Raw genomic sequence first — 16456 nt, 5'->3', positions numbered from 1 at the left:
TGTATGGAAGGCCGAGACAGGTAATAATACTTCATTGCCATGGCATTAGAGGGATAACTAAATGGAAAAATTTAAATTTGAAACTGATGAAGTTGTCCTCGCCTCAGAAAATGCAGCAGCTCACATTCAGCCAAAATTGGCTTGTCATTACTGTACTCTGCCAAAAGCAATAATGCTGGAGTTGCATCTAAAGGAAGAAGAAAAATCTATTCTCAAACAGAACAGCAAAGTTAGCCCAGAAACAAAGTATACACACTTGAGATATAAAGGTCGGGGAGGGTCATCTGACTACAGCATGTTAACCCCTTCCCGCCGATGCCTCCCGGCCCTTTAAGAGATTCAGACGCCGGGAGGCGGGGCGGTTGGGGCGTGGCTTAGGAATCATGTGACCGCCGTGATGATGCGTCACGGCGGTCACATGATCGGGAAAGGTCCCGTTCGAAAGAGCGGACCGAGACCTTTCCGTGAGTACCACACATGTGTGCTGGGAGCGCGCAGAGCGCGCGCTCTCAGCACATATGTATTTAGTTACATGGACGCAAATGTGCGGCTGCTCGGCGTCTAGGCCCAGACGCCGGGAGGCCGCACATTTGTGTGCGGCCGGCGCAAAGGGGTTTAGTGACCAAAATTCACTAGTTCACAAGCCGCAAATCACTTTCAGCCCCGGTTCACACCAATGCGACTTGCCATGCAACAAGTCACACCCCATTTGTGGCTATGGAACAGTTCAAATCCATGTGACTCATGCAAGTCGCACTGACTTTGAAAAAGGTTCATGCTCTATTTTTTGCGATTTCATGTGCGACTTGCATTGATATCTGTGGATGAAATCTCACAGATGCCAGCAAGTCTGACATGAAGTCGCACTGCTTGGCAGTTTTGAAGTCACGCTGAATAGTTAAAGGATCCCCTCACACCACTGATCATAGTCATTCAAAGTGTGACAGTGTTGAAAACTACAAACTATGCTGGGCAAGAAGGGGGTGAAACAGTCTGGTTAATAGGTAGGGTTTTTGGGGGAAGTACCTTCCCTCCCAAATTAACCCCCTCTTAGCCCTGTCCCTGGATGATTCTCTACAAAAACGTTAAGCTCTACTATCTTTTTTAGCACACCACACCCGTCCAGTTTTAATAAATCAGACCAGCAGAGTAGCACTGTGAGATGAAACAGTAAACCACAGTCATTGAATAGCAATGCAAACCGGGAAGAACATTTTGAGTAAACTACTGTCCCCACATACATCTATAATTCCAAGGTTCCACAGTGTTTTGACTGTATTGGTGCTGGCATTAAAGTGCAAATACATGTAATCTTTCACAAATGCATTTTTTTGTATATGTGTTTTTATATACTGTAGATGGGGAAATAGAAAGAAAATCCAAAGTTTGTTGTAATACTTTCCTAGCTTATTGGGATTGCAGGTTTATGGTCACATGCTACTGATCACAAGCTGTTGAAACCTCTGATACTATTTTTGTCTGAGAATGAACTGCTTTGCATTTTGTGCAGTAATTGAATTGACGTCATCAATTCAAACTGTGAGACTTACCAATGTTTTCTCCTAGATGAGGCCTGTAGTTTGTTCTTCAGAATAATATTGAAATGAATGAGGATTCAAAGTCAATATCTTCTGAGAATAATGTCATATGAGTATCCAATGACGTCTTCTCTCCAATAGCACAATGAATATACAAGCTGGCATTTGTGCTGGTAAAATCCTTTCGGTACCTAGTGAGTGACTCAACATGTTTTCTCTGTTGTAATGCAATTTAGAACATCATCTTCCAGCTTATGATTCTGAGCCACATTCATTAACCCCAGGTATAATTTCATAAGAGTATATTTTGGGAGAATAAAAACTCCCACTTAGGACCATAGTAGCTCGTAGATCATTGTTCACTATAATATGCCAAAAATGCTTAGAATGCATTATACCATTTATATTTCACTTTTTTCTGAAGGCCTGAAAAAGTTTTGTGCATTTTGGTGTTGGGGGGGGGGGGGGGGGGGTTAGAGGACATACGTTTTTGAATGTTAAAGGGAATGCACAGAGTTTTTTTTATGTTCAGGGCTAAAATTAACATTTCAGAATTCGTTTTTTCATCATCAGAGAGTGAGTATCCCTAATGACTGCCAAAGCTAAAACAAAATTCACTTTGCTTCTTTCTTCCCTTGTTTAAAGGATAAGTTCACCTTTTAGTAAAAAATAATAAATGCACTTTTTTTGCAGGTAAAAAAATGTACATTTATTATTTTTGTCTGCAGGAGCATTTAAAGCGATCAGCAGATTGCTGGTGCCATGCAGGTCTCCTGCAGATCTGTCAGAATATCTCCTTGCTTGTACGGGATGTACGGGCAAGCAGATATACTGATAGGAAGAATGAATGAACTTTGAGAAGCTGACTAGGGTTGCCGGGACTTAATGTTATTTACAGAACACTGTGAATGAGTGAGGCGGCTGGGCGGGCATGGATTCTCCACCCCCCCCCTCCGCCCGCTAACTGTCAATGCTGGGGATCAGGAGGGAACGGGGTCTGGTGTGATTGTAACGTGTTACATCCTAAATATGGGTGAAAGATGAATTTATCCTTTAAAGTGGTCCTAATGGCAAAAGGTTTTTACCTTAATGCATTCACTACATTAAGATATAAAACATTTCAATAGCAGCTCCCCCCCACTAAACACATGGCTCGATCCAGCACTGTGCCTGTCTGCTGCAGCTCTTCTCTAGTATTCCTGGTCTCACTGGAGGCTCTGACGGCAGTGAGAGCCAAAACATCACAGCTCTTCCCGTGAGAGTCATGTGCCACTTCTTTCTATAAAAATGTAGGTGCAGTTAACCAGTCTGCCACTAGGTGGCTCTGTTCCAGAATAGTGCCTGGTTACAGAAAGAAGTGTCATCAGGTGCTAGACCCCTTTTAGTTAAAGCCTTCCTGTAGTGATGCCATGGGCGAGTCAGAGCCCAACTTTAAGCTAGGTTGGGAGGAGCCCTAGTGCAGTTGGGGCAGCGAGCCAGAGACCCCAACCATCTGGCAGATGTAGCCTGCACATGGAGGCCCTGGACAGGGCTGGAGGCTGGGGGGAGATTCACCTGCACCCAGAAGAGTTGGCTGTAGATTTCCTGACCCCCTTGGAGGTGGGGGCTCGGGCACGTTGCAAAAGACCTTGTAGGCCACGACAAGCATTCACTGGAGTAAGGCTATTCCCCTAAAGGACCCAGGAGAGGTGTACTGAAGTAGGGGTGACTGCAGTGATTCCATATAAGTGAGGCTACCTGTGAGGAGCAGTGAGTGGACACAGACAGCCTAAGGTGAACAATATCTCTAAGTGAGTACTAATCACCCCGGGTGGGGGGAGACTAAGCTAGGGAAGGTGGCTTACTAAAAGTGCTGCATTATGCTTTCACATGTGACTATTGTGGACCATCCACTGAATGTTATTGACAATGTACTCTCAAGTGACCCCAGATAGTATATCAGTGTGATGTGACTGTTTGTACTATCTTCCCAGTTCCATCAGTAGAGTGCAGCAAGCCTATCTTTTTGTGGACATTCCTTCCTTTGGCGATATAAAGGTTAAAAATGGGGATTGTTGGGAGGAGGCCTCTGGCATGGAGCAGGCTCAAGATCCAGGAGGGTTAAAGCCTCAAACAAGAGGGTCACTGTTCTAGCAGGAGAGGAAGCAGGGCAGGGACTTGCGCTCTTGGCCCCCAATTCTAGCCATTCGCAAGCCCCTCTTACTACTGGTAATCCCTATAAAATGATTAGGGATTATCTGCTAACTTCTAATAAGAATGAAACACTTAGCTTTCACTAACAGCAGGTTTTGGACTGCAAGTTATAGGGAGATGAGGAAAATATTTGAAATAGCTGAATATTGAGCAGATTATAAAGAAACTATATGCTTAAATGCTTGAGGTTCACTTTCAGGCATTTTACATATGTAGATGTTCATAACTTAATAATGCTGGTACATTAACTGACTGCTTTAAGTTTTAATGGATCTGAATTGGCAGTGGAGTCCCTGCAGAATTTAATATGTTAAAATATTCAGAACTTGCAAATGAAAGCAATACCTTAATATTTGGAACCAGAAAGACCATAAAATTTAAATGTAATACAAAATCTATCTGCAGCCAAACTTGTGTTAAGATTTTTGGGTCAGAATTCTCCAATCTGTAGTGCAAGTGTATGTTATTTATGATGTAAAGTATATGATATACTGATAAACAGATAAAACTATTAAACTGACACATACACTTTAACCTACAAAACAAATTGTCATGTACTTTTTTATTTCACCCTTTGAGTCTTGACCAGCCTCTGCAGATTCCTAAAAAGCTGTACACTTTCTGCGCCCCTGCGTTCACGGTGCATGAGCACCATATTGACTTTATGGACAGTAGTTCTTTTACATGATTTTATTTGTTCATTAGGGCAATACAAAGAGAAAATCTTAAGTGGAAAATGCAGCAAAGCTTAAAGTGATTCTAAAAGCTTAATTTAAAAACCAAAAACAAATTACAAACATGTACAAACTTACCTGCTGTGTGCAGTGGTTTTCCTCTTCTTGGGTCCCCCACCGAAACTCCTGGCCCCTCCCTCCTGTCATGTGTCCCCACAGCAAGCAGCTTGCTATGGGGGACACCCGAGCATGTGCACTCCCCAGGCACTGCTCCGTGTGCCCATTCACACGTGGAGCCGCGGCTCGTCCCACCCATCACTCTTTTCATTGGCTCACTGGCTGTGATTGACAGAAGTGGGAGCCAATGGAATGCATGAAGGTAAAAAACCTTGAGCCTTTATAACTTTAACAAGCAATTAAATCACAGTAATAAACAAAATGGTTTGTGAAAGAAATATTATGTTGAATCAATATTTTAAAGTAATAGTGAACTCTAATCTGCAATTTTTACCTACAGGTAAGCTTATAATAAAGCTTGCCTGTTGGTAAAATGAATATCTCCTAAATGTGCACCATTTAGGAGATATTCCAGTGAACAGCAACCATTAACATCACCAGTGCATGTGCTCTGATGGGACGGCATACTCATGCCATCCCTTCAGTGTTCTGTGCCGTGGCTGTGACTCCTATATGCATGCATGGGAGTGACGTCACCGTGGCTTTGCCAATCAAGCAGCCGGAGCCCATGAACCCAAAAGAAAGACCGGGTGAAGATGAAAGCCCTGACAGCATGCCACTGGAGGACCTTGTTTCAAGGTAAGTCTCTCATAATGTGCTAGTATGCAATGCATGTTGTTTTTTTCTTGGAGGAACTTTAATACCACTTTAATCAGCTACTGACTTTTTAAGGTAGAACTATAAGCAAAACTTTTTTTTTTCATTTTGGATAGAGTATTGGAGAGTTATAGCTCCTGTCATATTTTTTTATCTGTGTCCTGTTGTGGAGATTTCCCTTCACTTCCTTTCCCAAAGCCAAACAGGAAGTGAGTAGAAATCTCTGCAAATTAGGGAAATTCCTTGGGGAACCCCAGGTCACCTGAACTAGTGTCCCTATTTGAAGATTTCCCATCTATTACTTTTGTGGGGACGACCCATAGTTTGGGATTTTCTTTTACTTTCACTTTCAATGATAATGGTAAACAGGACAAATAGAGGGTGAATGTCCTTAATTGGGGCATGGACAGCAATAAAATCTGACAGGGGTTCCAATCCCTCTGCACTCTATCCAAAGCTAGAAAAAATATTTTGCCTTATATTTTAAATCTGTTAGGGAATTCCAGTGGTGAAGTCTTTAAGATGTTGTTTTGTTGTTCTACCCTCATAATGAATCTTTACTTCAGCTGCCTGCTCATAGAGAAAAACATAATATGCAACAGGAACATTGTCATGAATGGCCATCATGCTCTTGACTTTAACCCATTGTTAAGATTTTTTTGACTGGTTCTAAACAGAGAAGATGGTAGTAAGCCCCTACAGGTAGTCAGAGCTGCTCATTACTTCACAAAGAGATTTTCCAGCTTTTCGAAAGATCTCCCTGTAACAGTTAGTAACCCTGATCCATTATGAAATAAAGAAAGATATTCGTCATGCAAATAGACATATGCAAGGCAGGGGTGTATTTACCACAAGGCAAACAATGCATTTGCCTAGGGTGGCATTTTTCAGAGGGGCAGCACTGCCCCCCGGAAGAAGGGACATATGCGGCATGGGGACCAGGTGGGATCTGGGAGAGAATGTGGGCTGCTTGATGGTGGGTGCAGAGCCCAACTATCGTTCCTGGGTATGTCCAGATCTGTGAAGGTGAGTGTCTTCTGTCGCTGGTGGGGGGATGGTTATTAGTGAAAGGCTCTCTCGGGTGGGGGTGGGGATGTTGCAGGGGTGTTGTTGGTCATTGTCAGGCTCTCTCCGTGGAGGGGGGGGTGTTGGTCGGTGTCAGGCTCTCTCCACCACAGAGGGGGGGCATCCGATTTTTGTGTTGCCTACGGCAGCACAAGACCTAAATACACCATTGATGCAAGGACAGGCACATGCTATGCTATGAGCAGCACAGTAGCTATATGGTTAGCACTTCTACACAGCAGTACCAGGGTTGCTGGTTTGAATCTCAACCATGGTGTTGCCTGTATTGAGTTTGCATTATCTTCCTGTGCCTGCCTGGGTTTCCACCCACACTCTAAAGACATGGTGGTTGGTTACTTGGCTCTATTATGTATAAATGTGAGTTAGGGACCTTAGACTGTTAGGGTTCATAAGGGCAGGACTGATGTGAATGTGCAATATTTATGTAAAGCAATGCATTATTTGTCAGCACTATAAAAATACCTGTAATACCGGTAATACTACTGGCCTGACGTTTTCTGGAAAATACCTCCATCCTCAAACTCTCGTAATGGCAATGTCGAATTAGCAGACCTGGTTAATGAAATGAAGATACAGTATACGGTGGCCAAATCTAAATAACCAGTTAGTTTTTCTCTGGCACATTCCACAATCTTATTAAAATACTAATTTTGGAAGTTAGCAAAATATTAGATTTCATTCTGCTAAAAACAATATCCCAGTGCATTCTGGTAAGAATTAGCAGTAGTCACTTCTCAGAAATATTAAGACTCATCCACCATAATTTATAATGCATATTTAAAGTGCATGGGGATAAAGAACATACTCAGTACATCTGTGCATGCACATGCCCACATACACTATATTGCCAAAAGTATTGGGACACCCCTCCAAATTATTATTATTATTATTATCCAAATCATTGGATTGAGGTGTTCCAGTCACCCCTATGACCACGTGTGTAAAATCAAGCACCTAGGCATGTAGACTGTTTCTATAAACTTTTGTGAAAGAATGGGTCACTCTCAGGAGCTCAGTAAATTCAAGCGTGGTACTGTGATAGGTTGCTACCTGTGCAATAAGTCTATCCTTTAAATTTCCTTGCTACTAAATATTCCACAGTCAACGGTTGGTGGTATTATAACAAAGTGGAAGCACCTGGGAACAACAGCAACTCAGCCACGAAGTGGAAGGCCACGTAAAATGACAGAGTGGGGGGCGTGGCTTGGTGCTGCACGGAGATGGCCACTTAACTTCTGAGCTCCATGGCTAAGAGGGAATACTGCCGGCTTTCCTCCTTTTTGCAGGCGAACATGGAAAAGATCGGGTGACAGGTGTATCCCTCAAAGACTCCACACTCCCAACTGGTTCAGAATCTGTCCAAAATCTTCAGAACCCAGCCACCTGAGCCACTGGAGGACTCGGGGCCTAGCTGCTCCTCTGCCATGGCCTCAAGTAAGGTGCCGGACTCATCCCAGACGCCTAAAAGCAAGCCTAACTCTGACGCTGTGCTTTCACTAATTCAACAGATGCCTAAGATTACGGACTTACAATCTATTGCGGCAGATATTAAGACTGCACTATCAGATGCTGTCTCTGATCTGAAGGAGGAACTCCGGGGTGTATTAGACCGCTTGAATGCGGTTGAGGAAACGGTAACCCAACATGATGCCAATATGATAGATATCAGAGACGACTCCGCAAGATGTTCTAGACATCTGTTGGATCTGCAGCATAAGCTGGAGGACTTGGATAACCGAGGACACAAAAACAATTTACGGCTCTAGGGGATCCCGGAATCGGTGGGCAGGGATCAGTTGCCATCGGCTCTCCAAGCACTGTTCAACGAGTTGCTATACCACCTGAGAGACCCCCCGGTGGAATTCGAGCGGGCGCATAGGGCCCTCCGGCCATGAGGCCGGGATGGAGATCTGCCTAGGGATGTGATATGTTGCCGTACTAGTTTCAAATTAAAGGAGGACATTTGCAAACAAGCCCGGGAACAGGAAGAATTCACTTCCAATGGCGCGGATGTGAAAGTATTCCAAGATTTGTCTCCACTCATGCTCCAGCATTGCTGGGTACTGAAGCCTATTACATCTGCCCTCGCTGCACGCAACATACCTTACACCTGGAAATTCCCTTTTGCTCTTCAAGCAACCTGGCAAGGCAAGATGGCAGTCCTGCAGACACCAGAGGATCTAGATAAATTCTTCAACATTCTTCAACTGCCCCAGATCTCAGTAAGGGAGTGGTATAGTGACTTTATTTACCAGAGCAACCCCAATGAGGACTCCTCAGGTCATCCTCCAGCTCGTCGAGACCGTCACAATTGGACATACTGCAGACAGCGTACAGCGAACGAGCCTCCTCGGGTTGGCTAGGGGTTAGATAAGTATCGAGTCCTATCTTCTCTCTTTAGCTGACACAAAGATCTCTTGATTCTGCTGATAGCCTAGTCCCTCGTGATGTCTATTTTTAAGTTTACCTACATGCGTGGTTATGGTGGCCTTTTTCCCGGTTATTTAATACTATTACTGTATAGTTCTTCTACAGGAACATATGCCCTTGTTTGGCTGTGGTTTCTCTTGGTGCTATCTGTTTATATGTTTCCAAATGTGCACCACATGGGATTACAGTCCCGGCCTGTATGATTTCTATGTATGTTTTGTACTGCCACTTCTCTTATCTTGTTGTGGGGGTCCCTGTCTCTGTGTCCAGGTGCGCGCCCTGACTCCTATCCTTGAGCTATAGGAACATACCATGTTCTCTGGAGCATGTGTGTGGCCTTGGGTGGGTTGGGGGGCACGGGCCTGGAGGGGAGACAGATGCACGGATTCTACGGTCCAGGAATTGATGGCTATCAGGTTGGGGTTATGTCGCGGTGCCCGGTGGCTTGCTGTTACGGGCACTTCACTGGACATTGCTTCTCGTGATGCTTCTATGAAACCTGCTATGTGTTCAGATTTGTTTGTTTTGTGTTGTGATGTTTATGGAAAAGCACAAAACAAACACATCAGGTAGGTGCCCCCTATTTGGTTTGCTACACCGCATGACCTGTTAAGGACGACCGGTGGCCATTTTGGAATTCCTCTGTGTAAGTGTAATTCACTATTCATGTGCATTTCTACCATTAAAGAATACTACACTATCAGAGACTTTGTCTGGGGCTCCTTTTTTTGCATTGGAGGCCCCCCCCCCTTTTAAGGTGTTTCCTGACTCCTGCCTATCTGATGTCTGGTATCTTGGATGATCCCCCTGGTGGCTGTCATTGGCATTTCTTGAGGCTGTCTTTGAAATCATGATGTATGACTCCTTGTGGCTGCTACACAGATGACCACTACCACTTCAAGTGTTCCAGATCCAGAGAACCAGGAGTAGGTCTTATTTACACCATGCACAAGCACTTCTGCTATCTGGTTAGTGTAATCTACACTTATTTCCACCATCACAGGAGTCACGGATATTCTGCTCAACAAGTTTTATTGACTTTCTCACAGCAGTCACGCTCATTTTGCACTTTAAGTTGATTGACTTTATTTATTCATATATGTGTCAATTCGCTGTCAATTTCACTCTTATTTATTTATTTTTTTACCATGATCCATCTATTTTAATATGTTTTATGCTCATTAGCACTGCATATATTGTTACATATTTGCTTGTTTGATTGGTGGATTGGCATATTCATGGTAAGATTAAGGACTGGATTTCTTTGGAACAAGCTTTCTCTCTACACTCTCTGACTACCATCCTGTGGAATACATGTTCCTTTCTGATGGATACTCTGCAAGTGCACCTGCTGATTGCGGTAATTTTGCGGTGCTTCTGGGCACTGAGTGGTGCTTCTAGAGTGTCTTCTGTCCCTGGGCCTATGACCTTGATTTTAAAAATCTTGCCTTCTTGCTAGGTCTGTGCCCGAAGTTTCAGCAATAGTGTGGGTTCCAAGGGAGTGATTTTTTTGTTAAAGGATGCTTTGTGTCTCAGCAGCTCCTCTCATCATGGACAGCTGACAAGGCCTTCCTAATATGATCATACTTTCAAATACGTTCGTTTTTGACTCATACATCTAGATGGGAAGCGGTTCAAAGACCTACTACCCTCTTGGAAGCCCTTTGTTTGCTCTCTCTCCTCTCCGCGCTGCCACCTTATCTCCTTGATATATTCGTTGCTGGTAAAGCAAAATCATCCGCACATAGATGTGGCTTTGAAGGCTTGGAATGATGAATTACCTCAGCCTCTTATGAAGGCTGAATGGGAGGTACCGAACTTAACATCTCTTAAGGGCTCACTGTATGTGATGGTGCAGGAGCATTGTTTCAAAGTGAGCTCTAGGTGGTATAGGCTCCCTTCTTTGTTGCACAAAATATCGCCCTGAGTCCCGGACAAATGTTCCTGTTGTGAGGGAGAGCGGGGCAGTTTTTTCCATATTTGGTGGAGTTACCCTCATATTCAAATTTATTGGAGGCAGGTTCATGACGTGGTTTCTAGAATATACTCTTACCCCCTGGAGTCCACACCCGAGCAATTTCTGCTAAACCACTTTTCGGTCCTGAAGGGATCCTATAGGAAATATTTGTCTATGCATCTTATTATCTACCTATACTTTTGCTGGAGCATGCAGTCGCCATGGGAGGCGGGCTTATTGTCGTTTCCTGTGGAGGACCTATTGGGGCCTCTTCTCGGCCCCCGAGCACACTCTCTTTTCAGGCATAGGTGATCTCTACCTTCCCTCCCTCTCTCTCTTCCTCCCGCCACCTCTCTCTGTGTTCTCCTATGTTCTTCCTTTCACTCTTTCTTTCACTTGCCCCCCCCCTTTTTTTTTCTCTTCCCTTCTGGTTTCGGTTTGTTTCTGTGCTGCATTTTCCCATTCAATAGAACGTATTTCTTTTTTTTTTTTACTTAGTCCACATACCAGTTGTGCTGGTCCCTGTCATGTGTTTTTTTAAATATTATTATTTTTTGGGGATGTTTAGCAGGGCTACTATGCATGTCTCTGCATACACTTCTTTTCATCATAGAGATGTATACTGTATTGTAAATTGTATGTCGTTTACGTTTTTGGGACTGCCCCTTTTATTTACATTTGATGTTATTTACTGACTGTTTGTATGGGAAGACGGGGTGCACCCCTCTGAAGTTGATGTTCATGTATACTGTTGCTTGACTCAATAAAACTTTATGAAACTAAAATGACAGAGCGGGGTCAGCGCATGCTGAAGCATATAGTGCCCAAAAGTCGCCAACTGTCTGCAGAGTCAATAGCTAAAGACCTTCAAACTTCATGGGGCCTTCAGATTAGCACAATGACAGTGCATAGAAAGTTTCATGGCATGGGTTTCCATGGCCGAGCAGCTGCATCCAAGCTTTACCAAGTGCAATGCAAAGCGTCGGATGCAGTGGTGTAAAGCATGCCACCACTGGACTCTAGAGCAGTGGAGATGTGTTCTCTGGAGTGACGAATCACGCTTCTCTGTCTGGCAATCCGATGGATGTGTCTGGGTTTGGCGGTTGCCAGGAGAACAGTACTTGCCTGACTGCATTGTGCCAAGTGTAAAGTTGTTTGCAGTTGTAGTTTGGTGGAGGGATGATTATGGTGTGGGGTTGTTTTTCAGGGGTTGGGCTTGGCCCCTTAGTTGCAGTGAAAGGAACTCTTAAGGCACCAGCATACCAAGACATTTCAGACAATTTCATGCTCCCAACTTTGTGGGAACAGTTTGTTGATGGCCCCTTCCTGTTCCAACATGACTGCACACCAGTGCACAAAGCAAGGTCCATAAAGACATGGATGAGCAAGTTTGGGGTGGAGGAACTTGACTAACCTGTACAGAGTCCTGACCTCAACCTGATAGAACACCTTTGGGATGAATTGGAGGAGACTTCGAGCCAGGCCTTCTCAGTGCCTGACCTCACAAATGCACTTCTGGAAGAATGGTCAAACATTCCCATAGAAACCCTCCTAAACCTTGCGGAGAACCTTCCCAGAAGAGTTGAAGCTGTTATAGCTGCAAAGGGGGGGGGGGAGGGGCAACGCAGTATTAAACCCTACAGATTAAGACTGGGATGCCATTAAAGTTCATGTGTGTAAAGGCAGGAGTCACAATACTTTTGCCAATATAATGTTGTTTTCTACAAAACCTCTGCAAACACAGGTACAAGTCTACTCATGTTGTAGGGTACTTGGGTTTCAGGACATCATTTTAAGAGACAAAGTATTTACTAATGTGCATGTATTGCAGAAATGTGCTGCATTTTTACACTTTAATATTACTTGCCATTCAAAAAACTGATGTTGAAGACAGCAAGTTATCCTGCCTACTGGCATAGCGTGTGTCACAGTGATTCAGAACATCATTCGGGCATGTTTATTTTCTCTGATCCATAAATGCATGCCTCATTGCTGTCATCTACAATTTGCGTTTACACAGTTACAAATAATTAAACACGCCATTGGGAGCATAGTTACAAATTGTGCATTGTAACTGTGTTGATTAGCTTGCACAACCTTATTATAAACTGGTTTCAGTTGAGGTAAAGATTTAGCACATTTTGAATTTCAAAATGTGTCATATGTTTAGATTTTTAAAATATTGAACCAACTTTAATTTGTCTTTAACCTTAAAGTGTATGCAATTCCGAACAATAATCCTCTTTTATTTGGTCTGCTAAATATACAATTGAAAGCATATTTGTTCAGTAAGTGGAAAAGTTACCTGTTGTATGTCAGAAATTCAGAGCTGTCCTGTGTCCTGCAAATACTTCCTGTGTTATCTGAAAGGAAAAAATCCTCTTGAGGAAGTCACAGTCAGGTGACGAAGCGCATCATGAGCGTGGCCACATGACGTCATCACGCAAGGCAGAACTGTAAGTTAAGTCCAAGTACATATAACTAATGTTTATGTTTTAAGGGGGAAACATTTATATTAAAGAGGTGATAACCATTTGTGCACAGGATTTGGTGTACCATGTTTGTAAATGTACAGTATTTCTAGGAGTGCTTTTAATAAATGGGATTTATTAAATGCATGGTTTTGGACATTTTATTTATTTATTAAGGAGCATGGAACTTTATATGTATTTTTTTCATATGCATGCATAAATAGACACATGTTATGGTGTATGATATACAGTTGTGTTCAAAATAATAGCAGTGTGTTGAAAAAAGTGAATAAAGCTCAAAATCCTTCTAATAGCTTTTATTTCCATACACACAAATGCATTGGGAACACTACACATTCTATTCCAAATCAAAACATGAAGAAAAATAGATCAAATTTGTGTTGTTCCTCTAAAAAAATTGAAGAAAAGTGAATATTAGACTGTTCAAAAAAATAGCAGTGTTTGTATTCTTCTTTACAAACTCAAACATTCACTATATAAACTGAAAAATGTTTGAAGATTTTGCTTTCCTTTGAATCACTTAATTAATATTTAGTTGTATAAGCACTGTTTCTGAGAACTGCTGTACATCTGTGTTGCATGGAGTCAACCAACCTCTGGCACCTGTGAACAGGTATTCCAGCCCAGGATGATTGGACTACATTCCACACTTCTCTATTTCTTGGTTTTGCCTCAGAAACTGCATTTTTGATGTCACCCCACAAGTTTTCTATTGGATTAAGATCCGGGGATTGGGCTGGCCACTCCATAACATCAATCTTGTTGGTCTGGAACCAAGATGTTGCATGTTTACTGGTGTGTTTGGGGTCGTTGTCTTGTTGGAACACCCATTTCAAGGGCATTTCCTCTTCAGCATAAGGCAGCATGACCTCTTCAAGTATTCCGATGTATTCAAACTGATCCATGATCCCTGGTATGCGATAAATAGGCCCAACACCGTAGTATGAGAAACATCCCCATATCATGATGCTTGCGCAACCATGCTTCACTGTCTTCACAGTGTACTGTGGCTTGAATTCAGTGTTTGGGGGTCGTCTGACAAACTGTCTCCGGCCACTAGACCCAAAAAGAACAATCTTACTTTCATCAGTCCACAAAATGTTGCGCCATTTCTCTTTAGGCCAGTCAATGTGCTCTTTGGTAAATTGTAACCTCTTCAGCACATGTCTTTTTTTCAACAGTGGGACTTTGCGGGGGCTTCTTGCAGATAGCTTGGCTTCACATAGGCGTCTTCTAATTGTAACAGTACTCACAGGTAACTTTAGACCTTCTTTGATCTTCCTGGAGCTGATTGTTGGCTGAGTCCTTGCCATTTTGGCTATTCTTCTATCCATTCGAATGGTAGTTTTTCGCTTTCTTCCACGTCTTTCAGGTTTTGGTTGCCATTTTAAAGCATTTGCAATCATTTTAGCTGAGCAGCCTATTATTTTCTGCACTTCTTTATATGTTTTCCCCTCTCCAATCAACTTTTTAATCAAGGTACGCTGTTCTTCTGAACAATGTCTGGAACGAACCTTTTCCACAGAATTTCAGAGAGAAATGCTCTGTAACCAGCATGTACAACATTTGCTGCCTTCCTTCCTTAAATAAGGGCAATATTTGCCACCTGTTTTTTAAAGAATGAATGACCTCACTAATAGAACTCCACACTGCTATTATTTTGAACATGCCCCTTTCAATTAGTGATTCAATTACACAGAATCAGCAGCATGCATGTCCTGACTGTTGTGTCTGTTGGATTTCTATTACTCTACTAAACCTGCTAGTAAATTATTTGCCATGTAGATATATAATTTCTACCAAAAACAGTGATTGATCAGGTTAGTGATGTCTGACTGCTATTATTTTGAACACAGCTGTAATTGTATAAAATATTTTGAGGTTGTGCTGTACTTGTTTAATGTATGTTAATATTTTGTAAAATTTACTGGCTTACTATGTGGTACATACCACCTCGTGGACTTATACTCGCTGTCTACTTTATTAGGTACATCTAGCTAGTACTGGGCTGAACCCCCTTTTGCCTTCAGAACTGCCTTGAAATCTTTGTGGCTTAGGTTCAACAAGGTGTTGGAAATATTCCTCAGAGATTTTGGTCCACATTGACATGAGTTACTGTTGCCTTTCTATCATCTCGTACCAGTCTGCCCAATCGCCTCTGACCTCTGACATCAACAAGGCATTTTTGTTCACACAACTGCCACTCAGTGGATATTTTCTCTTTATCGGACCATTCTCTCTAAACCCTAGAGATGGTTGTGTCTGAAAATCCCAGCACACAGCAGTTTTTGAAATATTCAATCCAGCCCATCTGGCACCAACCATGCCTTGTTCAAAGCCACTTAAATCCCCTTTCTTCCCCATTCTGATGCTCAGTTTGAACTTTAGCAAGTCGTCTTCACCACGTCTAGATGCCTAAATGCATTGAGTTGCTGCCATGTGATTTGCTGATTAACAATTTGTGTTACCAAGCAATTGAACAGGTGTACCTAATAAAGTGGCCGGTGAGTGTATTACTTTTATTTACAATTGGCTGTTCTACTGATCAGCAGGAGTACAGCTATCACTATACTTCTGGAGCACTAAAAGGTGAGACGCTGCTCTCTCACATGGCAGCTGCTTGCCCCTCCCTTCCACTGTCCATTCACAGAAGGCTTTGTAGTTTGTGAATGGGTTCACATGATACAAAGTGCTCTGTGATTGGGCAAGATGAGAGGAGGAGAAGACTGAGCAGCTGCAGGAGCTCAGACCAGAATGTCTAGCATGGGAGCACTAGCAGTATAGTGAAAGCTATGCTCCCGGAGCTCAGTAAAAATGTACATTGCAAATAAAAGAGAAGTCCACATGATGGCATGTACATCATTGGACTTAATCCATAGTAATATGGCATATTTTAGAAAATTAGAAAAGGTGAACTAACACAGTACACCCTTCCTTCCCCCTTTTCCCGTTGTACTTACCATCATAGGTGATGAGCTGCCTCTGGTGTATTGGTCCGTTGACTAGAAATCCCTGCTCTTCTTCCCTTTCTTTCTGTGGGGCTTCCAGAATGGATAAGAGTGATTCACTGTGCCAGCTCTGACAAATCAGAATTGCTGCAATCCATCCTGGAAGCTGTATAGAAAGAAGGGAAAGAACAGCAGTGATTTTAAATCGCTGGACCACTATACCAGCTATGTGGGCACTGACAGCTCATCACCCATGGAGGTAAGACTGGGTTGAAGGGTGTAGGGTGTTAGTTCACCTTTTCCT

The sequence above is a fragment of the Staurois parvus genome, unplaced genomic scaffold (assembly GCF_062004578.1).
Source record: "Staurois parvus isolate SC_StPar_1 unplaced genomic scaffold, SC_StPar_1.0 ptg000244l, whole genome shotgun sequence".
Lineage (NCBI taxonomy): Eukaryota > Metazoa > Chordata > Amphibia > Anura > Ranidae > Staurois > Staurois parvus.
Note: the sequence above shows the minus strand (reverse complement) of the source record.